Source organism: Mastomys coucha, unplaced genomic scaffold (genome assembly GCF_008632895.1).
Source record: "Mastomys coucha isolate ucsf_1 unplaced genomic scaffold, UCSF_Mcou_1 pScaffold1, whole genome shotgun sequence".
Lineage (NCBI taxonomy): Eukaryota > Metazoa > Chordata > Mammalia > Rodentia > Muridae > Mastomys > Mastomys coucha.
Genome location: NW_022196891.1, coordinates 5,967,562 through 5,992,182, shown reverse-complemented (window position 1 = coordinate 5,992,182; position 24,621 = coordinate 5,967,562). Strand labels below are relative to the sequence as shown.

General features: G+C 36.5%; 1 long non-coding RNA gene across 1 annotated transcript; it reads right to left on the bottom strand.

The window, feature by feature from the left end:
- Positions 1-15,004: 15,004 nt before the first annotated feature.
- Positions 15,005-16,237, bottom strand: LOC116069818. The gene is made up of 2 exons (XR_004110149.1): positions 16,089-16,237; positions 15,005-15,275 (listed from the first exon to the last, which is right to left on the bottom strand). It is a non-coding gene; the product is annotated as an uncharacterized LOC116069818 (long non-coding RNA).
- Between the last annotated feature and the right edge of the window lie 8,384 nt (positions 16,238-24,621).

Genomic DNA, 24,621 nt, shown 5'->3' with positions numbered 1-24,621 from the left:
AGGAAACATAACATAAAAACAGTGGAAAATTTTACAGGGACCCAACCCAAGGTATTCAGTTAGGGAGGTGAACATATTCTTTCTAGGAATGTAATCTTTATCTATAGGTCAGCAGGGTGGAGAGCCTCAGCAGGGTGGAGGGCCTCATAAACCAGTAGACCTTCATTCCTAGTTCTGCCCTCATTGTGGATCAGTCAAGAGGGGCAGGTTTCAGGAACCAGAGCCCTGAGGCTGAGTTTGCCAAGTTCCTGGAACTGGCTACTCCAAATTTTTGGCTTGTTACAGAGGTTTTCCATGCCCCCTTTTAGGTAGAGGTTATACATTATACATACATTTCTATTAAATGCCCTCATTTTAAATTCTAAGATTCTCCAGTCTTTCAGGACCAATGTACCTTGAACACACAGGAACTGTTGGCAGCATTCAGAGCCTCCACAGGTTTGGTCTGAAAGAGTCCCAGTGATTATAGTGGAAAGGGATTCATGCCCCTATCCCTAACCATGATGTTATCACCAATGATCACTTGCAAATAGGAAGTTATTTATCTCCAATACAAACCAGTATTGAAGCCAGGACCCAGGTTTTTACTTTTATTTTATTTTATTTTTGTCTACTAAAATTTCATCTGGTTTCTCTCTCTTTCTCTCCCCCCTCTCTCTCTCCTTATCCCCCTATTCCTCCCCTTCCCCTTCCTTCTTTCCCCCTCCCCCTCTCCCTCTATCTCTCCCTCTCCTTCTTCCTCTATCTCTCTCTGTTAATTTTATTTCTTACCCTAAACATATTTTAATTATGTACTAAGGTTTATAATTTGTGGGGGTTTTGTCTTTGTTTTTTAGGTCTGCTTCTTTTCTTGTTTTCCCATTCTTATTTACTTGCTTTTATTTGATCTTATCTACTTATTAATCTATTATTATTATTATTATTATTATTATTATTATTTATTACTACTATTATTATTTTAGGTGCCAATTTTTTTCTTTCTTTTCTGGAGTTTTAATTTTTTTTCTTTTTTTAATATTTTTTATTTTTTTATTAGATATTTTCTTTATTTACATGTCATATGATTTCTCCTTCCCCAGATTCCCTTTAAAAAAAAATAACCCAAAAAACAACAACAAGAACAAATCCCTGTTTCCTCCCTCTTCCCCCTGCTCACCACCCCATCCTCTTCCTCTTCCTGGCCCTGGCATTCCCCTACCCTGGGGCACAGCTGATTTGTTTTTCAATGGAGAGAGTACAGAAAGATATAGATTTAGGTAGGAGGTGAGTTGAAGAGGACATGCGAGAACTTGCAGGAGGGGACCTATAATCAAAACATATTGTATGAGAAAAATTCACAAAAATTTCAATAAAATAAAGAATAACCAAAATTCTTACATAAATATTGCTTTCATGATAGTACAAACAATAATTTGAATGATACTAATATATAATAACACAAGGAAATGCAAAATTAGGAGATTAAAATGCTGTCAATAAACACAAAACATTTATTTTTTATTAAGTTATTACTTCCTTAATTAAAAGAAGGAAGTTACTTGAACATTCAACTTGTTAGATATAGTTTGTGGCCTGAGTGAAAGATTATCTTTAAAAAAAATTTGTGTCCCTCTGTATATATTTTTAATCTCTTAATTATTACCTATTTGTAATATTAGAATCATACCTCAATATTTAAATTTTTGCAGTTGCCTTGGAAAGTCTCAATATGGTTTTTTTTTTCTGATGCATATTCAATATAAATGGAAGCAAACATGCTAGACCTCCGGTTCTCAACCTACAGGTCGCGACCCCTTAGGAGAGTCAAACTATCTTTTTTACCAAGGTCACCCTAGATCATCAGAAAGTAGGATACTTACATTATAATTCCTACCTAGAATTTACAGCCATGAAGTAGAAGTAACAGTGTTAGGGTTAGCAATCATTGCAACATGAGGAATGATATGAAACGTTTAGCAGCATTGGAAAGGCTGAGAACCACTACTTTAGACACACACTATTGACAGTGAAGATAGGGAATGATATCTTTGTTTGAAAACTAACTGCTAGTACCACTTCTGATTGCTCTGTGCCTCATGTAGTGTCAGTCTCTTGATTTGTTACAATAGAATTTAGAGGGTATACAAGAACACAGTGGGATTTACAGGAAATTAGGAGTGTCTACAAGGCTATATATTGGCATAAAGATTAAAGACATTTAACATGGGAAAAGTGATACCAATGATGTATTTTCAGTAAAAAATGTTTATCAAGGTACTCCTCCAAGTATTGAGGTAAATATGAAATAAATAGTAAACAGCTAATTTAAAAATGCAGTTTGCTTAGAGCTAGCAAAACATGCATGTGTCCTTTAAAGTTGAGTAACTCCAGAGGATTAACAATCCTTTCAGGGGATACATGAAGCTCCCCAGAAAAGGAACTAAAATACATTTTCCTGATGGCCTGGGGGTAGGAGGGCTGGAGCCTGAGGGATCAGGTTGCAAGGTAGGGAGATGGAGGCTGGGAATTGAGAGAGTGAAGGGAAAGACAGCTGGGAGAAAAATCAAAATCGAATCAAAACAAAACAAAACAAAACAAAACAAAACAAAGAAACAATCATTTTAATCTATGTAACCATCCATAGGCAACAGGATGTGAATGAAAAAGTTATCATTAAACTAATTAGACATTCATAGAAAGAAGGCTTGTGTCTGCAGTTACAGTACAAGAGCTAGGATAGTATTGTACCAGCTATCAATCTTCATGCTTCAGGGCAGAAGCTGTTCAACAGATGGGTCAGGATGATGTACACCCCTTTGGTACAGTATTGCGAAATTAAATATATTATAGGAAGTTTATTCCTCTCAGTGAAACATCTGGCCTTGGCCACCAGACAAAATCTACCCTCTGTCAGTTCCAGAATATTAACTCCTATTTCTCAGAGTGCGTTATTTTACATCAGTAGAAGTCACACCACCCTTAAATATATTTCGTATTTCAATTTCCAGTTCTTAAGAGACTTTGAAGTTTCACTAACTTTCAAATTGCAAATGGTGAATTATTTAACTTCCATTCATTGTATACCTTTGCTTGAATCTATTTGATAAACAGTAAAACATTTGAAAGAAAAAGGTCTATAATGGCTAGGAATCTAAGCTTGTTATCTCTACTGTTCTTTGGCTTCTTGTGGGCATAGCGATAGGATATATTTTTCAATGATTTTGAGCAGGGAGCCGTGAAAAACACACATTTCCCTATGTGAAATATGAATTAAATGATTAATTTCTACTTCATTTACATATGAAAAACTCTGCACGATTACCTTCTGTGCCCCCTTTCCTGTGTTTGGAAAGAATTTGTTCACAATATCCTTGAACACCAAATGGTCTGCATGGCAGGATAACTGTTGTTCCAAATTCTTAGATGATATTTGTTGTCAAGGAACAGATTCGCTCTCTATCTCCCCCCAATAGTATCTCAGAGAGAAATTGTCATCTCTGAGTTTGGACTGTTGCCATTTGAGTTCTCTCCACTCTTAGGGTTGCCAACTTCAATTAATCAATGCTTCTCATTGTCAACTATTTTATTTCTTCTTTATAGCTCTTCAAAATCTCTAAAAAAAAAACTAAGAATGCAATAATTTAAATATTATTTTAAAGTAATTATACTAACAATGTATTAAATGCATAGATTCCAAATTTAAATCTGTAGAGTTTCTTATACATCATTATGTTACTTGGACATATTATCTAATGTTGCACACCAGGTAACTATCATTTTATATCTTCAAATACTCTTAAATTTTGAGAATTCTTAGGGTAGATTTCTTTAGTTAGATGGTTGAATGAAATATCTACTAGCAAAATGACATTGGATATGTCACTGGACCTCAGTTTTCCATGTATATGATGGAAATACAGTTACTCCATTGCCAGTCTACTAGCATAGAGAAACATATGCATAGTAATTCTAAATTGCTTACTTTTTGAAAGCACTCTACAAATCTTACCAGATTAGGATTAATATATCAGAAATTTTCGCTTATAACTCAAAATTAATATTTCTATACACACAAAAGTTCTTACTTGAAGTAATATCAATAAAGGTTCCTTCATTATTACCAGTTAAAGATATTAAAATGAAAGTGTTGAGAAAGACATGTTGTTATATTTTCTTTTTGTTAGATATTTTCTTTATTTACATTTCAAATGTTATCCCCTTTCCCCTATTAGCTCCTCCCCCTGGAATCCTCCTATCCCATCCTCCCTCACCCTGCTTTTATGAGGGTGTTCCCCCACACACTCACCCACTCCCACCTCCCTGCTCTGGCATTCCCCTACACTGGGGCATCCAGACTTCACTGGACCAAGGGCCTCTCCTCCCAGTGATCCTCTGCTACATATGTGGCTGGAGCCTTGAGTCCCTCCATGTGTACTCTTTGGTTGGTGGTTTAGTCCATGGGAGCTCTGAGGGGTCTGGTTGGTTGATATTTTTGTTCTTCCTATGGGTAGCAAACACCTTTAGTTCCTTAAGTCCTCTCTCTAACTCTTCCATTGGGGACCCAGTGCTCAGTCCAAAGGTTTACTGCGAACATTCTCCTCTCAATTTGTCAGGCTCTGGCATAGCCTCTCAGGAGACAGCTATACCAGGCTCCTGTCAGCATGCACTTCTTGGCATCCACAATAGTGTCTGGGTTTAGTGACTGTATGTGGGATGGATCCCCAGGTGGTGCAGTCTTTGGATGGCCTTTCTTTAAGTCTCTGCTGGAAACTTTGTGTCCATATTTCCTCCCATGAGTATTTTATTCCCCTTAAGAGAAGGACTGAGACATTCACACTTTTGTCTTCCTTCTTCTTGGACTTCATGTTGTCTGTGAATTTTATTTGAGGTTATACTAGCTTTTGGGTTAATATCCACTTATCTGTGGCTACATACCATGTGTGTTCTTTTACGATAAGGTTACCTCACTTAGCATGATATTTTCTAATTCTATCCATCTGCCTAATAATTTTATGAAGTCATTTTTTTTTATAGCTGAGTAATAATCCATTGTGTAAATGTACCACATTTTCTGTATCCATTTTTCTGTTGAAGGACATCCATTTTATTTTTTTTTTCCAGCTTCTGCCTATTATAAATAAGGTTGCTATGAACATAGGGGAGCATGTTTTCTTGGTATATGTTGGAGCATTTTTTGGGCATATGCCCAGGAGGGGTATAGCTGGGTCCTCAGGTAATACTATTTCCAGTTTTCTGAGGAACCACCAGACTGATTTCCAGGGTGGCTGTACCAGCTTGCAATCCCACCAGCAATGAAGGAGTGTTCCTTTTTCTCCACATCCTCACCAGCATCTGGTGTCACTTTTGTTTTTGATCTTAGCCATTCTGACTGGTGTGAAATAGAATCTCATGGTTGTTTTGATTTGCATTTCCCTGATGACTTACAATGTTGAACATTTCATTAGGTGCTTTTGAGCCCTTTGGTATTCCTCAGTTGAGAATTCTTCTTTGTTTAGCTGTGCATCCCATTTTTAATAGGATTATTTCATTCTCTGGAGTCTAACTTCTTGAGTTCTTTGTATATGTTTGATATTAGCCCTCTATTGGTTGTAGGATTTGTGAAGATCTTTTTCCAATATATTGGTTTCCATTTTGTCCTATTGACAGTGTCTTTTGCCTTTCAGAAAATTTGCAATTTTATGAGATCCAATTTGACTATTTTTGATCTTCGAGTATAAATCAATGTTGTCCTGTTCAGGAAAATTTCTCCTGTGCCCATGTGTTCAAGGCTCTTCTACACTTAATCTTCTGTTAGTTTCAGTGTATCTGATTTTATGTGGAGATCCTTGATCCACTTGGACTTGAGCTTTGTATAATGAGATAAGAAAGGATCAATTTGCATTCTTCTACATGCTGATGGCGATTTGAAACAGCAACATTTGTTGAAAATGCTGTCTTTTTTCCACTGGATAGTTCTAGCTCCTTTGTCAAAGATTAAGTGATTATTGGTATATGGGTTCATTTCTAGATTTTCAATTCTATTCCGTTGATCTGACTGTCTTTTTTACCAATACAGTTTTTATTGCTACTGCCCTGTAAGACAAGTTTAGGTCATGGAAGGTGATTCCCCAGATGTTCTTTTACTCTTGAGAATAGTTTTTGCTATCCTGAGATTTTTTTTGTTATTCTAAATGAATGAGAAAATTGCTTTTTCTAACTTCCAAGAATTTATTTGGAATTTTAATGGGGATGGCATTAAATCTTTAGATTGCCTACAGCAACATGGCCATTTTTACTCTATTAATCCTGCAAGCCCATGAACATGGGAGATCTTTCCATCTTCTGAGGTATTCCTCAATTTCTTTCTTCAGAGACTTGAAGTTCTTTCTGTTCCTACATGGTTGATTTCAGACCCTAGGTTGATTATTTCCTGCTGTCTACTCCTCTAGGGTGTATCTGCTTCTTTTTGTTCTAGAGCTTTCTGGTGTGAGGTCAAGCTGCTAGTGTATGCACTCTCCAGTTTCTTTTTGGAGTCACTTAGAGCTATGAGTTTTCCTCTTAACACTGCTTTATTGTGTCCCTTAAGTTTTGGTATTTTGTACCTTCATTTTCACTAAATTCTAAAAGGCTTTAATTTCTTTATTTCTTCATTGACCAAGTTATTGTTGAGTAAAGTATTATTCAGCTTCCATGTATATATAAGCTTTCTATTATCTATTGTTGCTATTGAAGATCAGCCTTAGTCCTTGGTCATTTGCTAGGATGCGTAGGTTATTCCAACCTTTTGGTATCTGTTGAGGAATGTATTGTGACCAATTATATGATCAATTTAGAGAATGTATCATGAGTTCCTGAGAAGAATGTATATTCTTTTGTTTAGGATGAAATTTTCTATAGATATCTGTATAATCTATCTGGTTGATAACTTCTATTAGTTTTACTGTGTCTCTGTTTACTTTCTCTTCCCATAATCTGTCCAGTGTAGAGTTGGATGTTGAAATCTCCCACTATTATTGTGTGCTTTTAGCTTTAGTAAAGTTTCTTTATGAATTTGGTTTGCCTTGCATTTGGAGCATAGAATTGAGAGTTCATCTTGGTACAGTTCTCCTTTGAGGAGTCTGAAGTGTCCTTCCTTATCTTATTTTATAACTTTCGGTTGAAAGTTGATTTTATTTGGTATTAGAATGGCTACTACAGCTTGTTTCTTGGCACCATTTGTTTGGAAATTTTTTCCACTCTTTTACTCTGAGATAGTGTTTGCCTTTGTCATTGAGGTATATTTCTTTTACACAGAAAAATGTTGGGTCCAGTCTGTTACTATATGTCTTTTTATTGGGGAATATCAGTCTACTGATGCTAAGAGATATTAAGGAAAAGTTATTGTTGCTTCCTGTTATTTTTGTTATTAGAGGTGCAATTATGTTTTTGTGGCTATCTTCTTTTGGGTTTGTTGAAAGAAGATTACTTTCTTGCTTTTTCTAGGATGTAGAAACTCCTCCTTGTGTTGGAGTTTTCCTTCTATCATCCTTTGTAGGGCTAGATATATGGAAAGATATTGTTTAAATTTGTTTTGTCATGGAATATCTTGTTTTCTCCATCTACATTAATTGAGTGTTTTCTTGGGCATTATAGCCTGTGCTGGCATTTGTGTTCTCTTAGGGTCTGTCTGATATCTGCCCAGGATCTTCTTGCTTTTATAATCTCTGTTGAGAAGTCTGGTGTAATACTGATAGGTTTGTCTTTATATGTTACTTGACCTTTTCCCCTTTCTGCTTTTAATATTCTTCTTTGTTTTGGGCATTTTTCATTTTTCATTTTGACTGTTATGTGACGGGAAGAGTTTCTTTTCTTGTACAGTGTATTTGTAGTTCTGTAGGCTTCTTGTATGCTTGTGGGGTTCTCTTTCTTTAGGTTAGGCAAGTTTTCTTCTATAATATTGTTGAAGATATTTACTGGCCCTTTAATTTGGGAATCTTCACTCTATGCCTATTCTATACCTATTATTCTTAGGTTTGGTTTTTTCATTTTGACCTGAGTTTCTTGGATGTTTTGGGTTAGGATCATTTTACATTTTGCATTTTCTTTGACTGTTCTGTCAGTGTTTCCTTGGTATCTTCTGTACCTGAGATTCTCTTCTATCTCTTGTTTTCTGTTAGTGATGCTTGCATTTATACCTTTTGATCTTTTTCCTAGGTTTTCTATCTCCAGGTTTATCTCTTTTGTGATTTCTTTATTGTTTCTGTTTCCAGTTTTAGATCCTGGATGGTTTTGTTCAATTCCTTCCCCTTTTTGTGTTTTCCTATAATTCTTTAAGGGATTTTTGTGGTTTTATTTAAGGGCTTCTACCCATTTGCCTGTGTTCTTTTGAATGTCTTTAAGAAAGTTATTTATGTCTTCTTAAAGTCCTCTATCAACATCATGAAAAATGATTTTAAATCTGAATTTTGCTTTTCTGGTGTGATGTGGTATACAGGCCTTGTTGAGCTGGGAAAACTGGGTCTGATGATGCCAAGTAGCCTTGGTTTCTGTTGATTATGTTCTTATACTTCTCTCTTGCCATCTGGTTATCTCTAGTGCTACCTGTATTTACTGCCTCTGACTGGAGCCTGTTCCTCCCATGATCTTGGTTGTGTCAGAATTCCTCAGATTCCAGTTGTCCCTGTGATCCTGAGGTTCAGTGATCCTGTGATTCTGAGATACTGAGTGTGTCAGAGTTCCTGGGAATCAAGCTGCCTCTGGGACCCTGAAATCCTGTGATCTTGTGGGTGTTAGGACACCTGGGAATCCATCTTCCTCTGGGTGTTGTGGGACTGGGTGTGGATCCAGCACCCAATGTCTGCTCAGGGAACAGGCTCAGACCAGAAGGAATCCAAGCCACTGGCTAGGCAAGGGTGGGGAATGACCTGGGCATGTCTTACTCTGTGTTGGGGTAGATATTGTGGCCTCATTATCTGTGATCCTAGGCATGTTAGAGCACCTGGGAGTGGAGATTCCTCTGTGTGTTGTGGGACTGGATGAGGATCCAGTGCCCAGGGTCTGCTCAGGGCACTGACTCAGACTGGATGGATGTTGTTATATTTTCATATAATGAAATTTGTAAGCCATTTTCCATCTAGCTTCACTAAGAATGAATTCCATGAACTTGAATTTTTCCCTCCTTGAATAATATCATTGAAAGTTAACTATTTATAACTGTATACTTTCTGAGTATATTATGCTCATGTCCAATTTCCTGAATCTATGATCATGTGATGAGCAATAGTTATAATATATGTAGCAAAGTTTTATGTCTCTTCCTTGATTTAATTTTAGTATATGTACTGAAAACAATTTTTGTTTATTTATTCATGTATTTACTTACTGCCCTTGTTTTGTGTTTAATAGTTGAAACTATTATCTATATGAAAAAGCAACTTATTATATTGGAATGATTTTTCTTTAATATAATTTATCTGATTATTATGTTAGAATTATTCATACTGCAATTTAGCATTGACACTGTAACAGAAAACACCCTCAAAAATGAATCCAAAGTCCGTATATTGGCATGTGATTATAATTCTAGCATGTAGAAAGTAAAGGCAATAATATTAGCAGCTCAAGGTCATCCCTACCTAGAAAGTGAATTTGAGTCCAGCCTGAGCTATGAGATGCTATCCCAAATAGGACAAGACAAACAAGCAGAGGCATCAGTGAAAGAAAGGGAGCCCATCTTAAGCACAGTGCTTGGTTTGTTTCTTATTTCAGAGTTATTTTATTTTTCTATTTGTATTTTCTCTCTAGAATATTGTTGTGATTATAAAAAGGAAAATAGGTATAAGAATATGTTCTATGGGGGTATGGTGAGGTGTCGGGGAAGGGAATGTCTTAGCAGGCACATGCCAAGGCATCTTTTCCCCCTGAGGGACCAGACACACAATGGTTGAGTATAGAATAGAGTTTATTTAGGGGGTGGGGAGGGGAGTTAAGATAGTAGTAGAGGCAAAGAGAAAGACAGAGAGAAGGAGAGAGTGGAGAAGTAGAGGCTGGACATGACCATGTGGCAGTGGGAAGAGAATGAGGAGAGAGGCAAGAATAGGAGAGGAAGAGAGAGAGGAGGGGGCAGACAGCCCCTTTTATAGTGGGCCAGGCTAACTTGGCTGTTGCCAGGTGACTGTGGGAGTGTAGTTTAGACAGACTATCAACAAATATGACCTGATTTCAACAGATTGCAATACCCAATTTAACTTTTATAGAAGAATTATAGCAGCATCTTCTTCTATAATCTGTGTTGAAGATTATAAAAAATGAAGTCTGTACCTAGACATTTCACGCTGCATATCACAGAGCAGTCAGTGTGACTTCTCAGTGATTCAACAGAAAGAAATCCAGATAGACAATATTACTATACTAAATATATACAGTACCCTTTCACTTGTACACATCCCAGTGATACTCAAAATTTACTATTTCATATTGTATGTCTTCAACAGGAATCTTCATTGTATGGCTCCTCAAATGTTTCAAAAATTCGAGAAGGGAACAATTACTTTCCAGAAAAAAAAAAGTAGAGAGGTATTTTTTAAAAGTTAAACAATTGTAAGTAATCCTAAGCGTCTAGAAAACAATAAATGAAATATGTCCTTTTGTAAGAAATAACAAAATTGAAAATTCTAGTTTAGTTTTGAGTACAAGGATTTGTCTTAGAGGTTACAGTCTGAACTCTAGAATCATAAGACAAAAATCCTAGGGAGGTGTGCCATGCCACTTTAAGAGGTTTCTGCGTGATCTCATGGCAGAGGCTGCCCATTATGTACTACTGGATAATGACATCTTCACTGAAAGCAAGGAGTCATTACTAAAATATTCAGCTTAATTTCACAGTTAGTGAATCTATCTCAGTTTTGGAAGGTGAATTTTTAAGTTCCCAGAATGTATTACTGGGGCAGGTTCTGTGTACATAATCTGACCTTTAATTTTTTGGTTGTCACATTTCACTCAAAAATGTGATACCAAACTCTGAATTATAACCTTACCTCGACTCTGTGACAGTAATGGGTCAAACATGGTACCTTATATTTTACCTCCTCCTGACCTTCAGTCTGCCAATAGTAGCAATTACCCTGATGCAATTCATAAAAGCTGCAATCAATGAGAAGTTGGAAGTCTGAAGGAGAGAAATTCTATTTATCTCCCAAGAAGCTTCTCAGGGTGACATTCTCAAATCCATCATGGATCAAGGGTTGGCTCAAGACTCAAGATCTTAGAAAGCTGATTTATCATCATATTGAAAACAGGAGGAGGTCTATAGTTAACCTAGCTCAAAGAGAATGATGCACATAAGTTTATCAATTTATAATGAGCAATCTAATTGGAAAGGCAACCAAACACTGTACCTGCAGGCATCCCACATGGGAAGCCACAGTGTAATCAGGCTGTTACTTCCTGAGCATGAAATCACAATGAGGATTGTTAGCGTTATGATTTAAAAGGGTAAAGGCAGGCATGAGCCTCGAATTCACTCATGTATTCCCAGCCAAATGTCTTAGTTTATATTTCGTTTCCGATAAACCTCTCATTCTTATCACTCAATCTCTAGGTAAGTTAGTAGGGAGCTTTTTTTTTTTCTTGACTAATTACTGCAGTGGATTTGACTCCAGACTTTGTCTTATCCAGTAATTGTGCTTCTTACTTTACCAATTCAGCCCTCACCATTCACTTAACTGTAGCTATCCAGCTCTGAAGACTTCCTTCTCTGCCAGCATCCACCAAAAGCACTGCCAGCAAATTTCCCAGTGGCTATGAGGGAAGGTAGACTTTGTGGCTCATAGAAAAGCCCACGAATTATACTAGCATTCTTTATAATATATTAGAATTAGACTATCCCTGGGTCACAGCCCTTTGTGTCTGAGTGAAGAGCACATGAAATTCTTTGGTGAACTAACAGAAAAAAGAAAAGAAGATATTAGCATTTAGTGGGAGAACTTGTTAAAAATTTTGTTATCCTCAGAGGAGTCAAGAGCAAGTGGCCACTCAGAGTTATTTGAGGAATATGTGTGGATGGAAATATTTGTTCCAACTTTAGTTTACTCCTCTGCATAGTATCATTTTAAGTCATAGCCTAGCATATATTAAGTCATGTAAACATCTGGCTTTGTTAGAAGGGCATGTTCAAGGCGCATATTTTAAAATCACAACATTCATTTGGGAACATTTTTGAATATGCTAAAGAGAATTACATACCATGTGAATCTCCTTTATGTTTTGAATGAATTAAGCTAACCAATGTTGTTTCATGAAGACAGCTGGTATTTAAATCTTAAAATTGGTATTTTTAGGGGAGTTGGGTGGTTTTAATATCAGTATCAATAATTTTGAGAGCCAAGTTTATGGTTAGGAAACTCAATATATTCATCCTCATTCTAAATATGTGCTCTGTCGTAGCTATGGGATCTTACTCAGGGATCTGTGTCTCTAGGGGAAGGCACCCTGGAATCTTACTACCCCCTTAAAAAAACAAACAAACAACAACGACAACAACAACAACAACCACCGAACAGGTAACCTAAAGATTTTTAAATCAGCGATTTCTTTCCACCCCACTCGTGTTTCTCATGATCATTCTTCCTCTTGTGCTCAGGTTTGGTCTGCATTTTCCTTACATAACCTGGTCAATGGAGAAATCCCTAGGTATTCCCACTTCCTGTGCTTTATCTTTGGCATTTTCCCATTTACTTTTTTTTTTTTTTTTTGATTGCTTTTGTATGACTGAGAGTCAATTCTGTAAACTGTTGTTTTTTTTTTTTTCCAGCACATTCTGTCGCAAACCTTCTGAGATCCTACTAGCTAAGAACTGCCAAAATTTCTCAGTTTGATATTCAAGTGTATGGAGAATCTGGCCACTGTTTGCCTTAGAACCCTATCTGGAGCACACTTTTATAGTCCTGATTACTATTTACGATACCCTGAACACAGAAAATGATTATATCAATTAACTTTGCTGATACTGTTTGGTCTTCTACTATATCTAAGCCCATTCTAACTGAAAGTCTCTGTTCTAATGGTATATTTCTATCATAAAACATTTTCTGATCACCCATATTAGAGTTTTCGTCTTTCACTTCCCCCTGCATATTCTTTGTTTCCTAAAACAAACCCTACGATTTCCTGCCTTATGTTCCTATGACCCTACCTACAATGTCTGGAGTAAGCACTGCCCCATTTGAATAGTGGCCATGTATTTCAAGCTGTGTGCTCTGTTTCTTCAATTTTTTTTAACATGTGTAGCATATAACATTACTTGGATAGTGGGATATACATTAGTCTCAGTCTCTCTCTCTCTCTCTCTCTCTCTCTCTCTCTCTCTCTTTCTTTCTATATCATGTGTTTCTACTCCATATGGAATAAATCATAATGTTCAATTCTTGAAAATTATACTTAATCACAAATGCTAAGAAAACATTAAAACAAAGAGGAACATTGTTTTTTCAATTTAGAAAAGAAACTCCTAGTTAAAAAAATGTGTTTAGTTTGTATAGTTGTGAGAAAGACCTAATACCCACGATTCCTTTGTATTAATTACTATATAATAATTATTTAAAATCTTAAAATTTAATTAAAATAATATAAATAACCCATACAGTCATAATAACTAAAAGTCTAGAAACTCATGCCTGGAGCACGCCAATACTCTCAGCTTTCTATGGCAATGTAAATGGGGTTACAAGCTGCAGCACAGTCTAAACTCTGTACACAAACTCTGAATAAATAGTTTCTTAAAAATTAGAAAGAAAAACATAATTATAAACAAGGTAAAATGGAGAAATGATATGGGCTTTACTAAGCAAAACTTTATATAACATGCAAAAGTAGTTCTTTTCCACACGTCATTGAAAATTCCCATGGTGATATACATGCATTATGGGAAAGGCAAGGGTGGCCATTTGTGGAAATCTAGACAACTTACTCCTGGTTTTATGAAATTACAGAATTACAGAGACTTTGATTCTTCCCCAAGTGTACTGTGCTTGCATGTTGTGTCAGAAAGGAAGGAGCAGAGGAAAAGACTATCAGAGGAAAGAATGCAAAGATCTTGGGAAATGAAGGATGCAGAGTGGGGATGGAGACATTGTGCTCACGTTGTGCTCAGATTGCAAAAACCCCAAAGAGCCCACCAGGAACCACTACTCCAAATCAAGTACATGAGAGTCTTTCTTCAAGCTGTAGCTTGGGCCACAACCCTTCCTGGTGGAACAGGATAGGAGAGTAACCCCCTGGTCTAGGTGAAATGGGTTTGTAAAGGAAAACACCACAAGGTGGGGTTTCCAAGCCTTGACAGTTCATGAGAAGGTAAAAGAAAGTTGGCCTTTAAAGTAGTTGGTTTACAGCACATGGTTAAAGCACAAGAAGGGAGCAAACATCTACAAGGAGCATCTTGACCTGGGAAAGACTTATGTTTTCTTAGCCCACTTTGCTGTTGTCAGCTAGCTGCAGCTGCTGTGTCTATTTTGCTACTGCCAGGGACATTTCATATTTTTTTTTCTCAGACCTCATGGGTAAAGACAATGCCTTTCTAAGGACAAACTAACTTCAAAAGTAGTCTTAAGAACAAAATGTTTATTCTGTCACTTCAGTCACTTCACCCAGAACCATGATGAACAGCCATTTCTAATTATTTCTTCAGACCTGTATTCGAGTGCTGATTTTATCCCACAGAAAATCCTCTACATGGGTTGTACGAAGCAAAGACAAAGCTTCTGATATTTATTTTGGGTTTAATTTATAAAACTACAACTAATTTATTACCAAAGTTAATTGCAAAAAATAGCAAGCAAGAAAAAGTAAGAAAGAAATACTCCTATTGCCAGTGGGATGCTGAGGATCGGCAGGCTGTGCCAGGAGAGCAGGTAAGTTACCTTTCTGATATTTCTTGTTTCTTGATAGAGTCTACTGTTCTTCCCTCATGAATATCAGTTTCATAGTATCTTAGCTGTAGTGAGAGTTTTGTTTTCTTGATAAAAAAAAAAAAAACAAAGCAAAACAGAAACAGTATGAAAATATGTTTTTAATACGAAGAGTGGAATACGGGGCTGCTTCAGATTGTCCACAGCAGCTGACAATGACTTAACTCGTGCTCTAGAAGGGTGGATTTTGCTAGCAATATATAGTTTTTGTGATTATTTGACATTTGGACATCTGGATACCTTCCAGAGGGTATATAAATGCTAGGTCTCCAAGCAGTTGGTGGGCTCTTGGTTGGTGGCTGGTTGCTACTGGTTGCTTTTTTGAGTGCTGTTAGCCACAGTTTGTTGAGTAGTCTGGAGAAAAAAAGAAACAAAGAAAAAATTAGATATCCTGATAGTGAAGATCAAACTTGTTCCAAGGAACTTGACACCCTAATCAGCAGAAAATAGGCTAACTATACAGTCATACCCTTTCTTTTCTAGTTTTTTTTTTTTTTATCTCCTATCTATTATTAGGGAGCTGAGAGTGTATGAGTGGTGAATTAAGGTGGAAGAAAGAAAAACGGACAGTGTAGCGAGCAGCAGCTACACTTAATTGCATTTTCTGGTTCAGTGACAAAATACTCTGACTAAAGCAACAGAAGGAAGCAACAGTTTATTTGGCTCACAACTCCAGATAGTAGTTTATCATTACAGGGAATTCAGGAAAGCAGCGCCGTATATTCAAAATTAAGATTACAGTGCAATTAATTAGTACACACATCCTGGTGTGCAGTTTTCTATAAGTTTGAACAGTTCAAAAATCTCTTGCCTAGGAAATGATTGCGTCCTCAAGAGTGTGAATCTCCCGACTTCAATTAACATAATCAAGATGATTTCTCTTGAGCAAGCTAGCAGGCCAACCACACCTAGATAATTTATCATTAAGACTCCATTCGTTGGTGATTCTAAATTGTGTAAAGTTAACAATTTAAATTAAGCTTTTAGTCCTCTAATGTTTGAATATAACATTTATAATATTTTAATATGGGCATTTTAGTAGATAACATACAGATTGGTTCACTTAATTTTACAAGAGTGGGAAATTCTAACTCAGACGCGAGATAACTTCTACCCCCACCCCCACCCCCCCAAACCATTAGTATTGAAGCCTGGCATAGAACTCACATCAGCTGCCCTCAGTCCTGAAGCACTCTTCTCATGATTCACGGCTTCCCATAACTACTGACAGATTTAACTGTTCCAGAACAGTGTCATCACACGGAGTATTTGTAAGTCACCTTTATTTTCTCCAACATTTTATCTCTTCCTGACGCCCCACCGCTGGTACAAGCTTCCTGTAATCTGTAGACCAAGGATACATATAAAAGGTCCCTATCCTAACTTGAATTGACTTTTAGATATGTATCATTTTTCTCTCCTGCTTCTGGTTCTTTGAATCATTTCTCTCAGTCAGGTCTTGCGATGTGAAAGCTCTGAATTGTTTTGCTGCTAGAGCTTGCATTCTTTATCAACCAGGTGATTCCTGTTCATTATTCCATTCACTTGTTGGACGGTGTTAGGAATAATATGTATTGTGTCCTGAAATTCCTGGAAAAGCAAGTCTGTTGCGGGAAATATTAAAAATTAAACGTACCAACTCTCTGTGGTGCCGGACCTCGCTTCCACGCTCCTGCAGGCCTGCCAACTCTCCCACAGCATTTGGCTCACTTGTCCCACAAGCCAATAGTTAACCTCTCTGCTACAGTCCCTTATAACCAGTGTAACCAGCAGTCCCACACTCTAGTAACCAAATAGATCCACCATCCTCGCCGTTTGATAACGCAATACCCAGTAACCTGGTAAAATCAAGACTCTTAAGGCTTAATTAACCAATCAGATTTATGTATCAATAATATCGCCATTTACAAGATGCCAATACAATAATTTCCGAGCCAATTGATAACGATAAAACTTTATCCCAATATTTTCATCCTTGTGAGATCATAGCTACTGGTGGCTGGAAAACGCCACATGGGTACACGTCTGCAGCCATGATTCTTCCTCTCCTACCCTATCACACTCCCTCTCTGTGCAACTCTCAGCTCCGCCTCCCTTTTTCCTGTCCAATCATAGGCCTCCCACTGCCCTAATGTGATTGGACAGGGAAAATTCTGCAACACAAGTCAGGGCAAGACAGTTTTTAGACTGTAGACTTGATAACTTATTGCTGTAATAGAATACGGTAACCAAGGCAACTTTCAGAAGAATGAGTGTATTCGAGGTTAAGGTTCCAGAATGTTAATGGTGGGGAAAGCATATCATAGTAGCAGGCATGGAAGCTGGACCAGTAAGCTCAGAGGGACAAGTATGAAGTAGAGAGAGCAAACTGGAAGAAGGGGATGCAGCTTTACTCTCAAAGCCCATCTATACTGACCTCCACTCTCTGGCAATGCTCTGTCATTCATGCTTCCTCACACAGTGCCACTAACTGGGTACAAAATGTTTAAATTTCAGAGGCTATGGGGGGGGGTACTTCTAACTCAAACAATGACAATGAATAGTTATAAACGATGTGTTTTCAATTTCATTTTAATAAGAATTACTAAGATATCTAGAGGCTCATTAATTTTCTAGTTTAGTTCAGGTTAGTTGTATAGCTTCATTTACTATTTTCTCATCTAGTAATGGGAATTAACTCTGTTATTGAACTATGGCACAATATTGATTAAAATGCTGGACTTTGGAGATATATTCAACATTTAAGATTTTTGTTATTACTGCTAATTACAATCATTACGATTATTATTGATATTTCTCCAGAGCTTTACTTATTGTGCAGCTCTTCCTCCTGACACGTTAGCATTTCATAATGATTGACTGATTCCAGCATTTCCATGGTATGTTTTATTGGACAATTTTGTTTATATTTTCAATTTTGACCACCTTTATTTAGAATTGCTTCTTTAGCACTCGCTCAGAACAACCAATGGTCACAAATGAGGGAGAGAAAGACTCATACTAAGATTTTTTTTTTTATCCATTCGGTCACAATTGAGTACTGGAAACATTGAATAAGACATGTTGTATTGTTGATTGCAGTTTTCAGCTTTTCTTCAACATTTTTGTAACACACTTAAACAAAATAGATTGCATGTAGCAAAACAGACCACCTTGTGTCTTTACTGCATGTATTGCTATGGAGAAATCCTCCTATCATTAAAAAAGGGGGGATTTCCAGTTTAAACACTTCATATTAAAGCTGGTGATAAACAAAGGGACTTTTTTAGTTATAACAATTTTTCTGGCAATGAACGAATGACAAGGAAATCGAAGTAGAAAAGCTCTACCATTCAGCACTGAGTTTCTTTTTCCAAATTGCTTATGCCAATACGAGTGCTGTATTTTCATGTTTAAAAGCAAGAATATTGCCTCTTTGAGGAAAAGAAAAAAATGCTGCATTGAAAAAAATTTAAAGTACCAGTAAATGTTTTAATTTAAATGTAATACTGTTGTAATTATGGTATGTGCCACAGTGTTTCCATACTTGTTTAAGAAATAAGAAGCTGAGGAGGAGGCCAACCCTGATGGAAGACCAGCAGTCTCAATTTATCTGGACCTCTGAGATCTATCAAATACTGGACCACCAAACAGGCAGCATACCCTAGATGATATGAGGCCTCCAACACACATACAGTGGAGGACTGCCAGGTCTTTGTTCAATCAGAGACGATGTACCTAACCCTCAAGAGACTGGAGGCCCCAGAAAGTTTAGAGGTCAGGTGGGGTGGGGGCTTGAGGATGGGGACTTCCTCGTGGAAACAGGGACAGGGGGAGGAGGTATGGAATGTGGAACAGTCAGAGGGTAGACAGAGGAGGGTAATAAAATCTAGAGTGTAAAATAAATAAATAAAATTTCAAAGAAAGGAAAGAAATACATGAAAAGAAAAAAAAATCCCAATGTTTGAAATGTTTCTTTAAAGACTAAATTTTCACAAAATGTATAGATCAGCAAAATGTGAATGGACAACTGTTAAACTGAATTTTAAGTTTGTGAATTGCTTAAACATAGGAAATGATACTATATTTCTATAAAATATAACAACTGTATGATATGCTTATTTACATTCCTCTTAGATACACACACTTATTTACATTGCTCTTAGATTGGGAAAAATTCTAAAGAAAATCAGTCTCTTGAAGGTTAGGTGCATTGATTCTGATTGAACGCAGACCTAGCAGTCCTCTGTTGTATCTGTGCTGGGGGCTTCATATCAGCGGGTGTCCGCTGACTGTTTGGTGGTCCAGTGTTTGATAGATATCAGGGGTCCAGATTAATTGAGATTGCTGGTCCTCCTACAGGGTCACCCACCTCCTGAACAGTCAGAGGGTGGACCAGTTGGGGGGAATAAAATTTGCAGTGTAAATAAATAAATAAATAAATAAACAAAAAAGTAAACTGAAAAAAAAAGAAAATCAGACAAGGCATAAATTTTGTAAGAAATTTGAAGGTAGAAAATTTCTCATCTGTTTTTAAACACCAAAGCTCACTCTTTCCTTCTTTATCCTTTCCAAAGAAGGACTAATTCCTATTCATTCTCTGCCAGTGATTATAGACACTAAATGGCCACAATTATGTTGCTGTATATGAATGTGGTGTTTGATGAATGTAACTACAACAATCACAAAGCAATAGAACGAAGACGAAAAATGTGGTAAACTGTCATTTTTAAAATTGCCACACTGAAGCAAAATTATAACATACATACTCTGAAAGATAAAAATTGCCCTCTAGAGAAGATTTGTGGGAGAGAAATTTTTATTATAAATGATAATAACTTGATATTTCCTTTCAATTGCACAAATCAATGATTGTGTTTTTTACTTTATATATATATATATATATATAAATATATATGACCATATTTCCTTTAATAAGTACAAAGATCTATGTAATTAACAAAATTGTAAAGGAAATAAACTTGATAATGAAAAATTCACATATTCAATTAGAATCTGAACTGCAACATTCAGTGTTGATTCAGAAAAGAACTGGAAAAACCTTTTAAACGCTTCTCCTTAAACTCTCTATTGGGTCTGTGTCTTCTTACAAGGTGTCCTTGTGTCCCACCCACGGGCTCCCCATAAAGTCTCTGCTCCCTTGACTTGAGAATCCTTTCCCTGATATGGAACTGGGAGGAGAAGCACAGAAGGGAAGTAGCTGTCCCTGGTGCTCAGATGTCCCTGTTCGCATGTGAGGCTATTGTCTCCATCAGTGATTCTGCCATCTGTACTGTGCTGATGGGTAAAAGCACAAGAGTGCCAGAATCCTCAGGCCTACCACCTGCTTCCCTACGAAGGAAGCTCTCAAAGTCAACTATGTGTTCATCCCGAATATGAAAAGGAAGAAAGAAGCACACATCTAGGATACTGAGATTGGATTACTGAGAAGGGAAAAGGGATAAATACATGCAGCAAAGTAAATAAATAAATAAATAAATAAATAAAATGCTCAAAGGCAAGAGTTTTTACCATGTGTTAACCATTTGAATTTGTGGGTTAGTTTTAACCTGTGTTCCTGTATCTTTAAAGCATGAAGAATTTTGATTGTTTACAGATTATTTTAAAATGGAAAAATTATGTATAACATAGTAACTGAAAGAGGTAAAAATCTCCTCTTCACAAGTGCCCGAAAATGCTGATTACTGATGAGTGTGTTACACAGATTGTGTGTACACCTCCCTATTTTCTCATATGTAGACACACATGCTTACATCTGTGTATGCAGACGGTATGTTATGATTCTCCTCATGTGTTCTCCTCATATGTGCACAGTGATTTTTAACAATATGCTAAAATCTGTGAAAGACCATAGACAGATGAAAGTGACAGAGAGGGGGGGAAAAAAGAGAGAGAGAGAGAGAGAGAGAGAGAGAGAGAGAGAGAGAGAGAGAGAGAAACTTCTGTACGATCACCCTGTTGCAGTACAGGCTGTATATAAAAGGTTCAAGATGTACAACTCCAAAGACTTCTTTACAGATTTATTTATTCTAGTAGGAGTTTTTGTTCCTCTTGTTGGGTTTATATTATATGATTTAAGAAGTTACCAAAAATAAACAGTTTTGTCAAAAATACTTTTGGGATTGTAAATACTGATATAGTAGACTATGTGTTTCATGGACTCCATATCAGCAGACTTCAAGCAAACAAACCTCAGAATGTCGTGTTGTGCACCTGTAATCATAGAACCCGGATCCTAGGAGTTCAAGTTCATCTTCAACTACAGAGCAAACTTGAGAAGCACCACACTGTTAGGAGTACCTGTCTCAAAACAGGGAGAAGCAGGATAATGCACAAACAGGAAAAGACAGAAAGAAAGAGGAGTGAAGATGGAAGGGTTAGAAAGAGAAGAGAGAGAAATGGCTTGAAGGTAAATTGGGTAGAGGATGGAAGAAGATGGAGAGACGGGTATATGTGGGCTTGTTACTGATTCAGAAAGGCTGCCAGCTACAGGAGCTCCATACCAAATCAAATTTGTCTCAGAAGCTCAGAGTACACTGTCTCTCATATACTCAGTCTTCTCACATTGCAATGTTCTACTGCTCTCCAAGTCAGTAGGGATTTATGATATGCACTTTTAAAAAGAACTTCAGATATTTTCTCATACATTAATTCAATAATTATTCTAAAGTTCTTTCAAGTGTGATTCATATTTCTTGCAACATAGTTTTAAAACCAGAAGACACCCCATGCTCGTGGAAGTGCAGGCTTAAAAGTGAAATCACAGGATGGCAAGGTATGTCTGTGGTCAGGTTTGCCTATAGATTCATAATTTTGACATGCTTCTTCCCTTTACAGTTGATGCCGCTGAGACAATACTCAAGCTGACAGTAAACACATCTCATAGACTCAGCTGTAGTTTTCTGTCTAATGATGATGTGCGCCATTTCTAGATTTATTGGCTGTTTTTCTAGTCTGAAAAAACAGATTTATTTTCAAAAATTGTAATATTTTCTTCTTAAGTTGCGCTTTAAGGGTTCTCTATGTTCATAACACATGGATAACTATTGAGTAACTTGAATAACTGTTTGTGTCTGGATGTTGTGGTGCAGACCTTTAATACCAACACTCAGGAGACAGAGGCAGACAGATCATTGTGAGTTCAAATCCAGCATGGCCTACAAAGATAAATGCAAGCCAACCAGGACTACACAGGGAAACACTGTATCCAACAAAACAAAATAAAACAATACAAAAGATAGAACCATTTGCAAATATTTTCATTGTGAATGAACTCCTTTTACTTCCTTAGTATTATTCTCCCATTAAAAATCATTTGTTATTCTGATCAACTGTAATATTGTTACAGTCATAGCTAAGATTCCATTTCCAAATTCAAGGTCATGAAAAATTCTCTAAGATTTTTCCTACTATGTATATATGTATACATATATATATATATGTATATATGGTTTTTCGAGACAGGGTTTCTCTGTGTAGCCCTGGCTGTTCTGGAACTCACTCTGTAGACCAGACTGGCCTTGAACTCAGAAATCTGTCTGCCTCTGCCTCCCAAGTGCTGGAATTAAAGGCGTGAGCCACCACTGCCCTGCTTGCATTATACTATTTTGACAACTACAGTACCTTCCATGAATTTTGAAATTGGAAGGTGGGAGGGGCAAGTCTTAAGCATTTCTTTTTCTTTTCCTAGCTTGTTTTAACTACTTGAGTTCTCTTCCAATTCTACATAACAAGAAGATTCAAATGTTCATGTCACGTAGAATTAGATATCAGATACACTAGGACCTTGATACACATTTTTCTATGTTTTCAGTTACAGTCCGAATATTTTTAATGGAATATTCCAAAATAACAAATGACTAGATTGAACATAATTTTAACTAACATGATGAAATCTCATACACTCCAATCTGTCTGACTCACATTTATATGGAATCGCATGATTCATTTGTATATGGAATGTGATTATTACATGTCCATTGTCTCTCAGATGCCATCTTGCTTATCAAATATGTGGCTATAATCTCTCATGTCTTTCATTATAAAATTAACCTTTATTTTACTCAGAGAACAGAGATAAAAATCACATGCAGCTGCTAAGATGCTTCTATATCAACAGAAAAAAGCACTGTATACTACATTTTATAAAGACCTTATAACTGAGTTATTATTTTTTTCACTCACTGAGAGTTTTTTTGGAGGCCTAATAGTAAACCTATCTTGGAGAATGATCTATGTGTACTTGAAAATAAAGTTTGCTGCTAATGTTGGATGAAGTGTTTTAGATATGTCTGTAGCCCTAGCTGATTCACTGTGCTGTACAAATAATCTATTCCTATATTGATCTCCTGCCTAGATGTTCTATCCATAGTTGAAAGGAATATATTGATATCTCCAGCAATTATGACAGAAATGCCATTTTTCCTTCATCTCTGTCAATGTATAGTTTATACTTGGGGGGAGAGTAGTTTTGTTTGATGTATATGTTTTAATTGATATACCCTTTTAAGGAATTACAACTGGTCAATATACAAAATATATTTTGTCACTTGTAACTTTTAAACATAAAATATATTTCACCTAATCATCTTATGGCTATGCTAGCTCTCTTTTGGTTGCTATTTACATACAGGATATATATTTTAATCACTATTTATTTGTATTTTTAATTATTATTATTATTTTTGGTTTTTTGAGACAAGGTTTCTCTGAGTAGCCCTGGCTGTCCTGGAACTCACTCTGTAGACCAGGCTGGCCTCGAACTCAGAAATCGCCTGCCTCTGCCTCCCAAGTGCTGGGATTAAAGGCGTGCGCCACCATCGGCTGGCTATTTATTTGTATTTTTAAAAATAAACATTAGACTGCTACAGATAGCAAGGAGTAGATCATATATATATATATATATATATATATATATATATATATATATATATATATATATATGTGATATATAAAACCATTGTATCAATCACTGTCTTTGGAAGTTTTCACATGTATCATTTGAAGCATTCCGATCTCTATCATTTCTCTCATAAGTGAGGCTCACTTCACATTTGTATTATTACTGCCTCAGCTTCCCATGTGGATTTACACTGCCATCCCCAGCACTGAAGCAATCATTGAGAAAAATTGACTATTTTATTATTTTTTTCTAGATATCTTTGCAAAACGAAATTTATTTTGCACGTGTAGCTAAGTTGTCTGCAAGCATGTCCATGTACTGTAGGTGTGCCTTGTGATAGAAGAGGCCAGAAGAGGGCCTAGCGTCTCTTGGAACTGGAAATACAGACAGTTGTACAATGCCATGTGGATGATGAGAATCAAACTCAAATCCTCCTTTCAGCTGCTGAGACATGTATCTGTCCAGTCTTTTGTTTTCTGTCTGTCTTCTCTGTTTGTTCTTTACATTTGGGGTAATTTTTTTGTTTAATTAATGAGCTAATAAATAGTTGTGTGTGTGTGTGTGTGTGTGTGTTTATGTATGTATGTGTGTGTGTGTTTCTTAAATATTTATTTTTGGTTTTCATATGCTAAACTGATAATAACTTACCTTTAACAGCATATAATGTTCATACACAACTGCAGGTCCAACTTATGTTATTGCTTTCACAAGATCTTTATAGACTTCCGTTGAATCATTTATATTTTTGTTTGTTTTGCTTGCGTCATTCATAGAATTTTAAAGGTACTATTTTTACTT